At 37.4% G+C, this 13,888-nt stretch overlaps 1 long non-coding RNA gene across 1 annotated transcript in view; it reads right to left on the bottom strand.

Moving 5' to 3' along the window:
• The window catches only part of LOC144380589 (uncharacterized), a 268,334-nt gene that overhangs the window by 179,067 nt on the left and 75,379 nt on the right, over positions 1–13,888 (bottom strand). Inside the window, exon 3 of the long non-coding RNA XR_013444796.1 lies at positions 8,268–8,345. This is a non-coding gene — a long non-coding RNA (uncharacterized LOC144380589). The remainder of the gene's footprint in view (positions 1–8,267; positions 8,346–13,888) is intronic.

The raw sequence follows: 13,888 nt of genomic DNA, 5'->3' as shown, positions 1-13,888 counted from the left end.
GGCCAGGGAGTGGAGGAGAGAGAAGTTGCCTCTACGCAAAACACAAGTGGCTTCTTCATAGGAACAGTCATTGTCAGGTGAAGCTGCAGAAGATGTCCATGGAAATGAAAAACAGACCCCTTATACTTTCTGGAGTAAACTGGCATCACATCTCACACTACCTTTCTTTTTTTCCAGTTGCAGCTAAGTTGCCCAGGCCCTGGGAGTCCCCAGGGCACGGTGGCATGAGAGGCTCCCTGGCGGGGGTGGGGTGGGGTGGGGTGGTGACGAGGCCCCATGCAACACAGCCTCCAGAGACCTCTTTGTCAGGGGCCTGTCGCTGGAGTGGACCCAGGTGGCCATGTCCTCAGGACATCTCTTTGCACCAGCTATGCTTGGTGTAAAGTTCTCCACGTGAGATGACGCTTGAGGAACAAAAAACAAACTGGAAAGAAATAGGTAGAGCAAGTTTAGTGGCTCTGCCTACCCTGAGGACAGAGCCACTTACACCATCAAACCCCGGGTCTTGTGGCTTTCGAGAATTGGCTCTTCAGGGCTCAGACAGGACTGGAGACTCTGACCAGATCCATGGTTCGATCTTGTCCGTGGCCACCGCACTGGCTCCAGAGGCCCACGCTCCAAAGCTAGCTAGGAATTCCTTCTTGGCTCAGAAGCTTCGGGCCTGCGCCCCAGTGGTGCATGGCTAATGGCCAGCCCCCTACCCAGCCCAGCCTAGCCCGGCCCAGCCACCCCTCTGCCTCCTGCTGCCTCTCTCAACCCCTATTTTCTTGTTGTAAATATCCTGTGCTTGCTATTTGGAACTAGGAACTCTGAAGAAAGTCACTATTATATTTGTAGCATAAAGAATGGACCATTGAAAATGAAACATCCAGGAAAATTCTGTGTTATTAGGATGAACACAATTAGAGTTGTCGACATTAACACTGTAGTTGATTTTGCCAGGTTCTTCCTCAGAGCCTCCTGGAGACACGTCTTTGTGGTCTGTAGTTTGGGTGGCCCCCACTAGAGGGCAATCATACCCTCTGAAGTTCAGTTTTCTTTTTAATATGATATTAAAAAGGTATGGCTATACAGATTAACAAATTAATCATCAAAAATAATTGAGTAGACCAAAACTTGGGGGTTAAGTATGGAACAACAGGGGTCTTAGGCATCCGGAGGATATCCTACCTCCCATGCATATGCTAGAAACCTGGTTTTTTATTCATTGAAATTTCTACCTCAGAAGAAGTGACAAATCCAAGATATCTTTCATTCATTACTGGCAAGATACGTCAAAATTAATCTTAGCTTTATAATCCTTGTTAAAAGTCATCTGCAGGATAAAGGTTAACCTGCTCAGGCTTGTATCCGTGTTAACTTAGGTATCACTAACAGAGCATCTCTTTGTGCTATTCTAGGCAAAATGGTAGTAGAACTTATTTTGCCCTTTGCAGTTGAACTATTCCATCAAAGAATCCATGTCCCCTTCTTAAATTCAAACTGAACTTCTCATGCTGGTCAGCTATGAGTAAGCCCATTAAAGCCCCTCTCTCCCACTGATTACTACTAAAAAAGTAGGGACTGAATATTTAAAGCAACTAGTTGAGGACTTTGAAAAGTATGAATAACAGGCTGTCCAGAGAGGGAAGTCAAAATGTGAAGGACAAACACCATGATGGGCTGTTTCCTGTTTTTGTTTTTTGTTTTCTTTGTTTTGTTTTTTGATAGTTTGCTGTTTTCCTCCTTGATCTCCTGGCTTTGACCCAAGTCGTAAAAATTCACAGAGAGAAAGCTCCTAGAGAAATCTCTTTGTAGCCAGAGGATCAAGAAAAAGATTCACCTGAGAACTGGGGAATGGAGTAAAATCTTCCTTCCTTCCCTCCTTTCTTCCTTCCTTCCCTTCTTCCTTCCTTTGTCTGTTTCTCTCTTTCTTTTTGCAATGATTAGGATGGGAGAAAGGTTTCTCTCCAAAGAGGCACCTTGAGGGGATTTGTAGAGCTGTTCCCTATGTTTGTGGTGGTGCTGACATGGCTCTATGCATTTGTCAAAACTCACACACCAAAAGGTGACTCCTACCCAATGAAAATTCAAAGATAACGAAAAACTTGAACTGGCCCTAGATGGGTGGTGTGCTGTTTTGAGTACAGCAGGAGATTTTAAATTGGAAAGTCTTCTGTTCAAATATGAATTCTGCTACTCACCAGTTTGTGTACCTGATTATATGAGAATATGGATAATAAATTATTGAAATGGAAGTAAATTGAAAAAACATATGCATATATTCATATGTAAGATAGTTGTTAGTTCATGAAGTCACTAATTTTTTTCCTCAACCATGACTTTCTCAATCAGACCTGGCCAAACCTGCTAGCTTCCATCTCTGCCAATTATACAGTACTGGCAGAATATGGGTTCTCGGACCTTCTTTAGCCTAGTAGAGAAATGGCTAATGGATTAAGCACCTAATAGACTCTCATTCCTTCTTTATCCCAGAGTGGCCTTTTCAATTTGAATTTGCATGGGAAAAGCCCCCATTACAAAGCTAAGTACATTTAATATTAATATCTGGTTTATATATATAAGTTGGTGTCAGCAATGAAAGGTAAAATAAAGCTGCACTAACAATATAAAATGACAGAGCACTTGGGCACCCTGATAATTATAATAATAATTAATATGATATGATATGATAAAAATAATATATTAGAACAAACCCAACATTTAAATGATAGCTTCCCCACACACATAGGTAGAAGTTAGAAGGGTTTTAGTTAATACTGTCTCAGTGTTCAAATGATCCTAAAGAGGTTTCAGTTATGTTTATTGTTTTAAATATGTTTTTATTTGCTTTCCAGTGAGAAATATAACCTTTCATGAGGCAAAAGCCTGGACAACTTTGGGGGAAAATAATGGGGTATTAACAAAACCCGGGTTTTTGCTGTATCAATGTAATTAACTGAGAAATACTTAGGGTTTTGGTACATCGATTTATTCAAACATTTTTGATAGTTCTGTACTGGAGAAAAATAAATTATATAAAGATTGTAAAACACAAAGACATCTGAAACTGTTTTGGTTTCAGACACAGGACAACCTTTGGTTATAGCTTTTTCCTAAAATGCCCTCCAGACTTGACCACAAACGAGGATACTTTGTACAATAATATCTTTTCCTTGAATTCAGACTAGCCCCCCTTTGTGAATAGTTTTTCTACTGAGAACTTCCACCACAAAAGACAGAAATGCTGTATTGTTTTGATCCAAGATAATGTTCATTAACTTTCTCTGATTCAGTGATTATAGAATGTTTTTTCTATGAAATGACATGTTCTTTAAGGAATGTACTTGTGAGCAAGAATAGAGGCCAGAGGGGAATGACCTAATTTACATACTCCATAGTGTTTTGTAATGCTGAATTTGAGTTCCCACTCTAAGACAGAGATCTCGCATTTTCTTCATTCTGCCCAAGAAAATATTCTGTTGCTAGCACTTGATGTAATTTCATAATTCTGAAACTGTCTTACAAAAGTTAGAGAGCAAATTGAAGGGAATCCCTTCTGAGTTGAATATACTCATGATGAGAGTATTTCTCCTGCAAGGCCAGGCCTACATGAATATGATGATAAGATGGTAGAGAAATAGCTCAGCCATGGTAATTAGTGACAACAGCTAAGCAATCTAGGCTGACTATGCTATGATACACATGGATAGCCGTCCTTAAGTTAGAGAATAAAATCAAACACTCTTCAAGTTTAGAAGGGACTTACGAGGCCATTTCTAGTTCAGTCTCCTTTCTAATTCAGAAATCCCTTTTCGAAATGGTTGACAGGTTGGTATCCAGGCTTTGCTTCACCCCTTTCAGTGATAAGAGAGCTCACTGACTTAATTCTTCGTGAGGCACTGGACATCCCATAATAATATTCGAAGAAGGTCCACACTAACTAATCTTATAAAGACAGAACTCAATCCCCAAAGCTAAATCCATCAAGAATGTTAGTGAGCATCATTTACACAAATAGTACATTGAAAGATTAATGTTTACATGAATTTGGGAACAATGGAAGAACTTTTTATAAATTAATATAGTATAATTAAAGATAAAAATGATGTCTGTTAGGTTTCTTATGTATTGTTTACATTTTACAAGCAGTTTGATCACCAAATGATTCCAAAGAGGCTATGCCTTGATTTTTAAAATTCTTCCATTTGTGTTTCCAAGATTACTTCATTGATTATTTATAACCAATATTTAATGAGTTCTGCTATGTGCTCCAGACTGTGGGAGATGGAGAATACTGTTTGAACATTTATCATTGGTTATTGAGGAATCATATTTTAAAGGATTAATTTAACTCCAAATATAACTCCACTCAAAGCTAGATCACATTCAAATTTACAAGTCTGATTATCACACATATTTTAATGAACATTACTTGAACCAGATGCATATAAAATGATCTGTCTCATACTACGGCATAAGCAAAATAAAATTTTGAAATATTTGAAAACAACCATGTCTTGCATGATATTTGTGTGTCCAGTATATTGTGGCACACATTACAAATTAAGAAGAGTTATTTTGCAAAATATGCATGACTATCTCAGTAGGACCAGAGGACATATAGATGTACTGGATACCCCAAGGTAAAAGAGTTGTGTAAGTACCAAGTCACTCCCTTGATGATATGTCTGTCAAAAGGGGCACAATTTAAAGAGGCAAGAAAAGTTTTAAGTGGCAGTTTAGAACTTTCATGGGAAGAGATTCTGTATTAGTTTCTATTGATGCAAATGTACTGGCTTAAAATAACACAAATTTATTATCCTACAGTTAAGGAGGTCAGAAATTTAAAATGAGTCAACAGGGCTGTGTTCTTTCTGGGGGTTTGAGGAGAGAATCCATTTCCTTGCCTTTTCCAGCTACTAGAGGCTGCCCACATTCCTTGACTCATGGCCCCTTCCTCTATATTGAAAGACATTAGGATAACATCCTTAAATCTCTCCCCCCACAACTCTTCCCTCTTCTTTCTCCCTCCATCTCTCCCTCCACCCCATACACACACACACACACACCCCTCTGCTTCTCTTCATTCCGTCTCCTACTCTGGACTCCAGTAGTCCAGTAGTCTCTCTCTCCATTGAGACTCCAGTCTCTCTCTTAAAAGGACCCTAGTGATTATGTTGGGCCCACCCACATAATCCAGGTTAATTTCCCCATTTTGAGATCCTGAACCTTAATCACATCTGCAGTCTCTTTTACCATGTAAATTAACATAGTCACAAGTTTTGAGGATTAGGACATAGACATCTTTGGGGACTATTATTCTACCACAGTCTCCATTAGCCCAAGATGACCTAAACATAGTAGGTCTGTGTGTGTGTGTGTGTGTGTGTGTGTGTGTGTGTGTGTGTGTGTTTAAAAAAAAACAGTCCACCAAAGTAAAGGAAGTTATAAGATGTTCTATATGTTTATTTTAGGTCAAACATTTTAGGAAGTAAAATGTCATGAAAATAATTAAATAAATTAGTGATGATTATATCCTTATGTGTTGATAAGAATAGTCCTACTAGAAAAGTTTAAATTAGAAATTCCAATAGAATGTTAGAAGGTCATTCTGTCATTGACTTACTTATGAAAAACACCATTTGCACAAGCTTATTTAAACAGTTGTTTGAATTGTGTTCCTCACATCACTCATTTTCTATGCTCTTTGCCCCAGGTTAGTACAATACTGACAAATATTTGAAGAGTAATCATTTGCTTCAGTACATATAGATTTAAAATATAAAGATTGTACTTTCTATTAGGTAGTATAGTCCTTGAATAATAAATATATTCCTTGTCAGTGTTCCTTTCTAACTATGCAAATGATACACTTTTGATGTTTAACTGGTCTTGTATGCTTTATTTGTGCACCATATGGTTTTCATAGATAACTGTAGTCTAATTGGTTTGAATCAAGCAACTGACACAAATATGCAAATATAGTCAGAATAGAAAATATTTCAACCATAGTTCCCTTCTGCACTATTGACTGAAATATGAATGATTAAAAATAGTTCTGTAGAGCTAGTCTATATGAATAGTTTGTAATTACATCCATTCTCAATTGCCGATGTTCAGAAGTATGGCGCTAACAAGGGAAAATGACTGACCAAGTGCATTTATTTAACACAGTACCAACTCTAGAAGAACATTATGCTTGTGATTATTTGTATTTCGTTAGCAAAAAATCAGCATGTTTCTCAGTAAAACTGCTGTTAAGGATATACTGTTGTATGACAAAATTCTATGCCATTAGGCTAATGTTAGATTACATTCTTGGTAAAGTTGTTATTTTTTAAAGGAATCCTTATTATAGAAGCATTTTTTTTTTCTTTTAGGCAGCTTCTCTCTCTCTTTTTTTTTTTTTTTCTTTTTAACAGAAAGCCAAGTGGAATTGCTTTAATTAAGGTCTCTAGCTGGTTCTATCTCTGTGTATCCTTTTTATTTTCCTCTGACCTTCCACAATCTGTTCACATTAGATATGAGGTGGACCATGTCATCAGTGAGCATATTTTCATTTGAAGGACTGCCAGCATAGCTTTCTGCTGTTCCTTTCCATTTGCTCAAAAGTATTGATGGAACTATAGTATACTCCACTTAGGGTTTAGTTCCTGTACAGGTAACGAAGACTTTCAATAAAAGCTGAGTCACTCTTGATCATTCCTTACTTTATGTCTTGCCATTTTCCTTCTCATTGAGGACCATTTCTTTCCTGCTCATTAATATTTTGTTTGATATTAATTCCGAAGTCTATTTTCCCATGCATATGAGCTCTTATGAAACTCAATGAGACTGAACGTGTCAAGAAGAGGAAGTACGTTTTCTACTTCATGTATCACCCCAAAGCAACTCACACAAGGCTTTCCATATAATAGGAATTGAACAAATGCTCATGCCTGGCAGCACATGTATATTCACACAATGTGAAATAATGCATTCTGTCAGCCAATTTTCTCCAGCATATTAGCTTCCGAGTGCAACTGATACAGTTTGCGAGGAGAGGGGGACAATTTGCTTAGGTTGCTGAGATGCTATCAAAGAACAACATTCTATAGTCTATTAATTGATACCTCAATAATAGTTTGCAATTATTAGGTTGTCTCCAAAATATCCAATTGACTAATAAAACATACAAAATCTTGGGCTGATTTTCCCCTTCAGGTTGGTAGCTGCTTATTTCTTTGGGACAAACCCATGTTCAAGGAGACTTTCAGTGGATTTGTGCCCCATTCTAAACTGATCCAACAGTGAAGCATAAAGATAAGCAGAGACTGAAAACAACTCAATAAAGTACATCCCTTTGGGTTAATCACCTTCTATTTTTTAATGATCTAGGAGTAATAATGGTAACATTACCTTGATATTATTACTTGGTTAAGTATGGCTATACATCAACTCTCAATCTAGATGACAGAAAGTATGGTCACTATTAAATTCTGGGTGGTTTTTCCCTTGGAGGGAAGTAACTATTGTTCCTTTAAGGAGTGATTCATCAGTCATATTTTTTTTAAACACTGAATCACTTCTTAATTTCTCCTTCTTATGCAGGCATTATTTCACTAAAACAGGTGATTCTTTCAATTACAAGAGTTCAGTGTTCAAGATAAAATAATAAGGATATTAGAAAAAGTTCTAAAGAATGAAATTTCTTTTACATATATTCATTCTTTTCATTGATGTGAGCATTACCCCTTACACACTCTCAAACAATTACATATGAATGGACCCATATACACTTACATTTCAGTATATGTCTGGGATATTTGCTGTGTTTGAACTGATTGAGAATCAGACTACTAAAAACTGGATTAATGCTATTTGACATAGAAACCAGATGGAAGGATGGGCAAGGGTTGTGTGTAATGACCCCACTATATAGGGGACAAATTCATCTCTTGCCAAGATGCACTTTCAATTCTCACTAGGGAATCTTACTCACTTCTGTATCCTCATGTGCCATCTGAGCCCTGTCCATCTGTGACTCACCTTCAGGCCAAGAATCACTTGTGTTTTTAATCCATGAAAAAAAAACCCAATCATATCATATAGATTCTTCTTTCTCTAGCACATGTTCTCATGCTAAGTCTGTCCCTTGGCAATAGCCTCCTTTGTACCACCTTGAATTAGGAAAGAACAAAGAATCCACCTACCTGTCTTCTGACCAGGAAGAAACCATTTCTATAATGACAGATCGTATTTAGCATTAAATGTCTTGCAGTGTATCATGCATGATCCCTACTTACTCACAAACACGGCGCATCAAGACATCCATATGGACCATGGCTAATTGGCATAAATCCTAAACTGTTATGTGTAGCCAACTGAAAAGGAAAATAATAGATAGTGAAAATGATTGTAAAAGTTAAAAACTGCATTATAAATATAAACTGCTGGTATTAATTTTTAGATCATATATAAAAGATATACAGTTTGACTTAACATCCAATAAATACTTATTTACAGAATGTTTCTATCATTACAACTGACTAGATTGATGTATGTGGGACTTATTATTACTATTTTATTTTAGTGTCATATATTGGTTCATTAGAAAGCACTGGTCAAATTCTGGGTAGGGAGATGTCTTCCTCATGTGTCACACTAGTGAGCTTTATTCTATGTACATCCCTTCTGAAGCCTTGTTATCAAAGAGGACAGGTTTCCCATATGATGAAGGAATGTTTTTTATTCAGTAGTATACAAATAGCTATAATCCTTGACCAGAATCACACCTAGTAAATACTGTTAGAGTTCTTCTTTTTAAAGATTTATTTATTTATTTTAAGAGAGGTGGGGGAGGGGCAGAGGGAGAGAGAGAGAGAGAGAGAGAAAATCCTCAAGTTGACTCCCTGTTGAGCTCAAGCCTAACACAAGGCTTGATTCTAGGACCCTGAGATCATGACCTGAGCCAAAACCAAGAGTCAGACGCTTAACTGACTGAGCCACCTAGGTGCCCCCTTTTAGAATTCTTTAAATAGAATTTACTAGGGTGTTCAATTCATTGCTTTAAGAGTTGAGCACATCTCAAGTGTAGTGTGGTCCACAGGTAAGACTGTGCCTGTAATGCCAAAATCGCTCAGTTCAGTAATTAACAAGCAAACAAATAGAACAGTCAAGCCAGTAGTTAGATGTCATAAGTACTGGAAAAATTTATTTAGTTAAATTTTTACTTCTAAATAGGCATTGTACTTTCTTTCTTTTTTAAAAAAGTTTTTATTTATTTATTTGACAGAGACAGGGAGAGAGCACAAGCAGGGGGAGCAGCAGAAGGAGAAGCAGGCTCCCCGCTGAGCAGGTAGTCCGATGTGGGGCTCAATCCCAGGGTCCTGGCATCCTGACCTGAGCCAAAGGCAGACACTTAACCAACTGAGCCACCCAGGTGTCCCTGTATTTTCAATCAGACATTTTCTTGACTCTACCATTATTTGCTTATATTTTCCCATTTACTACTTACAGATATAAAGAAACTCAATTCCTTCTCTATGCATAAACTCAGTATCTTGTTTTATTGATAAGAAACTGGCAGTAATTCTTCCTCATTCTGAGGCTACTTGAATAATTTTTGTGGACTTCATAATGTCACATTATGTTGTTGAGGTCCTTACTATAAATATTTGTTACCCAAAATACCTTTTCTATTTTTTTTAAATGGGGAAGAGTAACCCATACACACCTTTATTATTAGATCAGAACTGTTGTAAGTACTTAAAAAGAACTCAAAAGACTTTGGCAGTGAAGAGGGGAGCACGATTAATTTTGACTGCAGGGATTGGGAAGGACTTGGTAGAAGCAGACACATTTGAATTGAACCTTGAATCATTAGTTGATTTATTCACAGTAAAGAAAGAGTGGCCAGGGAAATTGCATTAACTCTATTTCCTTCTTTTCTGTATTCTTGACACTGTGGTATCTGAGGCCTTGCTCACCGCTGGGGAGGGACTGCCGGTTTTGCATTAGCTAATTCCTGCAGCTAGCAAACAGCTCACACTTTATATGCAAACCAACCAGGCCTGAGCCTAGACTCCCCAACTACCTCCTTTATCTAGTTTTTGAACTCTAGGTCACTGTCTATTTGCCCTACTCACTCCAGGGCCAGGTACCAGACAAATAGGGACAACCCCTATACCCCAGAGCCCACTAAAATTATTCAAACTAGCCAATTCTAAACTTTCTTACCCTGCTTTGTCTCGCCTTTTCCACAGAAACAACAATAAAGGTTCTTGTCTATGTTTTCCCTACTCTCTCTAATTCCTGATTGGCCCTGATGCTTCCCCATATGGCACTACATGGTATATATACCATACCTCCTGTTCCCAGGGAACTATGAGTAAGTTCTCCCTTCATGGCAGTCATTTCCATGTCTGTGTGTCTTATCATACCTGACTAAAACAAATCTCAGGTACATTTTTAAATATCAATAGCATAAGTTAAAGCAAAGAGGCATAACTTTGCATGGTATGTTCATTGAATAGCTGGAATCCGGAATTGTGGCAGGCAGGGTAAGGAACAAGTGATGAATTTGGTTGAGAAGGAGTTAAGAAAGACTTTGACTGACAAAGTAGGGCATAAGATGTAGTGATTTTTACCAAAATATAGTTTTACCATTTGGTACATGAAAGGGAAATAGGTTGAAGATATAGTGCAAAGATTAAATGATTATAGGAAAATACTGTCATATATATCAATACTTGTCGAATCTAGGTATGGACCCTTGGAATTTATTCTCATCCCTATCTTATCCTTTCCAGTGATGTCAGAATGATCATCTTAAAACAGCAAACTTGATTTTGTTGTTCCTCTGAAGATTTCTGGTAGCTTTAATTAGGTATAGATTTCTGAATATCACCATACCCTTCCCTAGACCTTTCTTATACTGCCGCTGTACCAGCCAACTTGAAGCTTGTATTTTCTTGGAAAGACTTCTTATTACCTCTTTGATTGCATCTCCTACTCCTTTTCCTCTTGCTCACTTTGCTCCAGCAACACAGGCTTCTGGGCTTTTCCACTAAGACACCAGGCACTGTGTGGTACACTACAGGCACACTCTTGCCTCAGGTCTTTACAGTCTCTGCTCTTTTCTTTCTCTGGAATGTACCTCAAATAATTAAACAGAACATTACCAAGCTGGGATTTGAATCTAGTTTTGTCTTGTCACTCTGAAAAACCATTATTTGTTACTACCCTCTACTACCACTAGTACTTATAATTCCCTAGACAGTCTTTGTACTTTCTCACATTCGTACCTCAGCTTATTGTGTTTACACTTGTATTGACCCTTCCCCACAACTCTTTGCCTAAATCTTCTCTTGGCGAACAGTAACTCCATAATTCCCATTGACTCCTCTGTTTCTCTCATACTCTTCATCCAATCCATCAGCAAATTGTGGGGTTTCTACTTTGAAAATACATCCAGAATCCAGCCACTTCTCACCACTTCCACTGCTACCATCCTGGTTGGAACCACCATCTTCTCTCACCTGAATTCTTAGTAAGCCTCTAAACTTGACTTCCTATTTCCTCTTTGCTTCTCTTTAGTCCACTTTTTACATAGCAACCATAGTTATCTTCATATTAAAATATGAGCCAAAAAGCATATGAGCCAAATTCTGTCACTTCTATGATCAGTATCCTCCAATGGCTTCATATCTAATCAGAGTCTATATTCACTGTTTCCAACTCCCATTCCCCATTCTCTCATAGAACCACTTCACCAAAATGACTCTCATCAACAACCCTAATGATCTTAACATTTCTAAAAGCACTGATCATGTCTCAGTCTTCACCTTAATTGGTCCATTACCAGTGTTTGACTCAGTTTATCACTCTCTCCTTTTTTGATACACTATCTTCACTTAGGTTCCAATATGCCATACACTTGGTCTTCCTCTTATATAACTGGGTGCTAGATAATGATAAATGATGCTCTTTCACAGTCTCCTATGTTGGATCTTCCACTTCTGTTCAGACCTTTAATGAAACAGTACCTCAGCGCTTAGTCCTCCATCTTCATTACTCACTCATTAGTTTGTTGATCTCTTCCAGTCTCATGGATCTAAATACTATCTTTATGTTTACAATCATAAAATTCATTTTTCTAATCCAGACCATTCTCAGAAACTCCAAACTCATACTCAACTACCTATTCAACATCTTTACTCAGATGTCTCATAGACAGCTTGAACTTAACATGTCTCAGTACCCAAATCTTTATTTCTATCCCTTGAACCTACCATTCCTATAGTCTTTCATGTCTCAACAAATGGCAGCTCCATTCTTTCAGTACCTCAGGATATATATATGGGGGTCATTCTTGGCACTCTCTTCCTCTCATATACCATGTCATCAGTAATTCTTGTCAAAATATATCCAGAATCCTATCACTTCTCACTACTCCCCCTCCTGTAGCTTGGTTTCAGACAGCCATCATCTCTCACCTGGATTATTGCCATGGTCTCCTAATTGATTTCAAAAACTTCTTCCCTAGCCTCTTCAGTCTATTATCAATATAACATTTGAGTAATTCTGTGAGCATATAGGTCAGATCATATAATTACCCTGTTCAAACCCTTATAATGACTTCTGATATCATTCAGAGTATAGTACAAATCCATACACTGTCCCTCAAGGCCCAGATTCTTCCCTCATTTTCTCACTGACTTGAACTCCTACTATACCCCTCATTCACTTTGCTATAGACGCACTGCCCTACTGGTTGGTTTTTCCTGGAAAATGCCATAATCCTGTGTCAATGTTTGTACTTACTGTTTCTTCTGCCTGAGATGATCTTCCCTTAAATATGTGCATGGCTTAATCCCTCACTTCTTTCAAGTCTTTACTCACATTTCACCTTTTCAGTGAGGATATCTCTGGCCAACCTGATTAAAATGTGCCCACTCATTCATATCCCTTTTTCCATTTTTCCCTTCTGATTATTTATCATTATCTAGTACACTATATATTTTATTTATTTATATCCTCCATTTTCTATATCTTCTACTACAATGTAAGCTTCACAAATACAAAGATTTTTATGTGTTTATTTACAGCTGTCTCCCCAGCACTTAGAACACTGACTGGTGTGTAGCATAATAGAAACATTTAGTCCAAACTATTTTTGGCATTTTTTTGGTACATATAAATAAGACAGGAAAAATTTTAAATATAAAGTTGAAGTGACTCATCATTTTATTTTACCATATACATTATCTTAAAAAACCAAGAAGTAAATCTAACCAGATAACCCACCTGACAATGCTGCTATCCTTACTTCTTACCTATAGCATAATTCATTTATACATCTAGTGATATGTTCTTCAAAGTAACACAAAAGAAGAAAAAGTGTATAGCCTCAACTCATCAATTGGAAATAGTCACAAGTAAGCAAACACAGCTTTTTCAACATGTAAGCGACATGGCTGGGGATGGGAGTGGGGTGGGTAAAGGAATGGAGGTATAGTGGAATCCTAGAGGGACCTTTTACTGGGCTATGCTTACTGACAAAACTATGGTAAATGGAAAACCATGGAGAATCAGTGCTTTAATTCAATGTCTTATTGTGCTTTAGCAAAGGGAAACGGTGATCAGAAAAACTTAGATTCTTATTATAAAAACAACTTTAATAACGTTATGGTTTTAGAGAAATCAAAATACTTAATAGAGAGGCTATCAACTACAATTCACATATTTGTTCATGTGTTGTCTTACTGTAGACTATTACCTATACCATTCAATTGATCTTCCTAAGGTAGAAGTTGTTAAAATGCAGAGCTCTGTATTAAATGCACTAGCAACATAAAAGAATGGCCCCATTGAATATCCTTGTTAATAGTAAAATGAACTTTCTCTACAAACAAGAGGAGATGTC

Source organism: Halichoerus grypus, chromosome X, assembly GCF_964656455.1.
Source record: "Halichoerus grypus chromosome X, mHalGry1.hap1.1, whole genome shotgun sequence".
NCBI classification, from domain to species: Eukaryota; Metazoa; Chordata; class Mammalia; order Carnivora; family Phocidae; genus Halichoerus; species Halichoerus grypus.
This window is presented reverse-complemented; position numbering and strand designations above follow the sequence as displayed.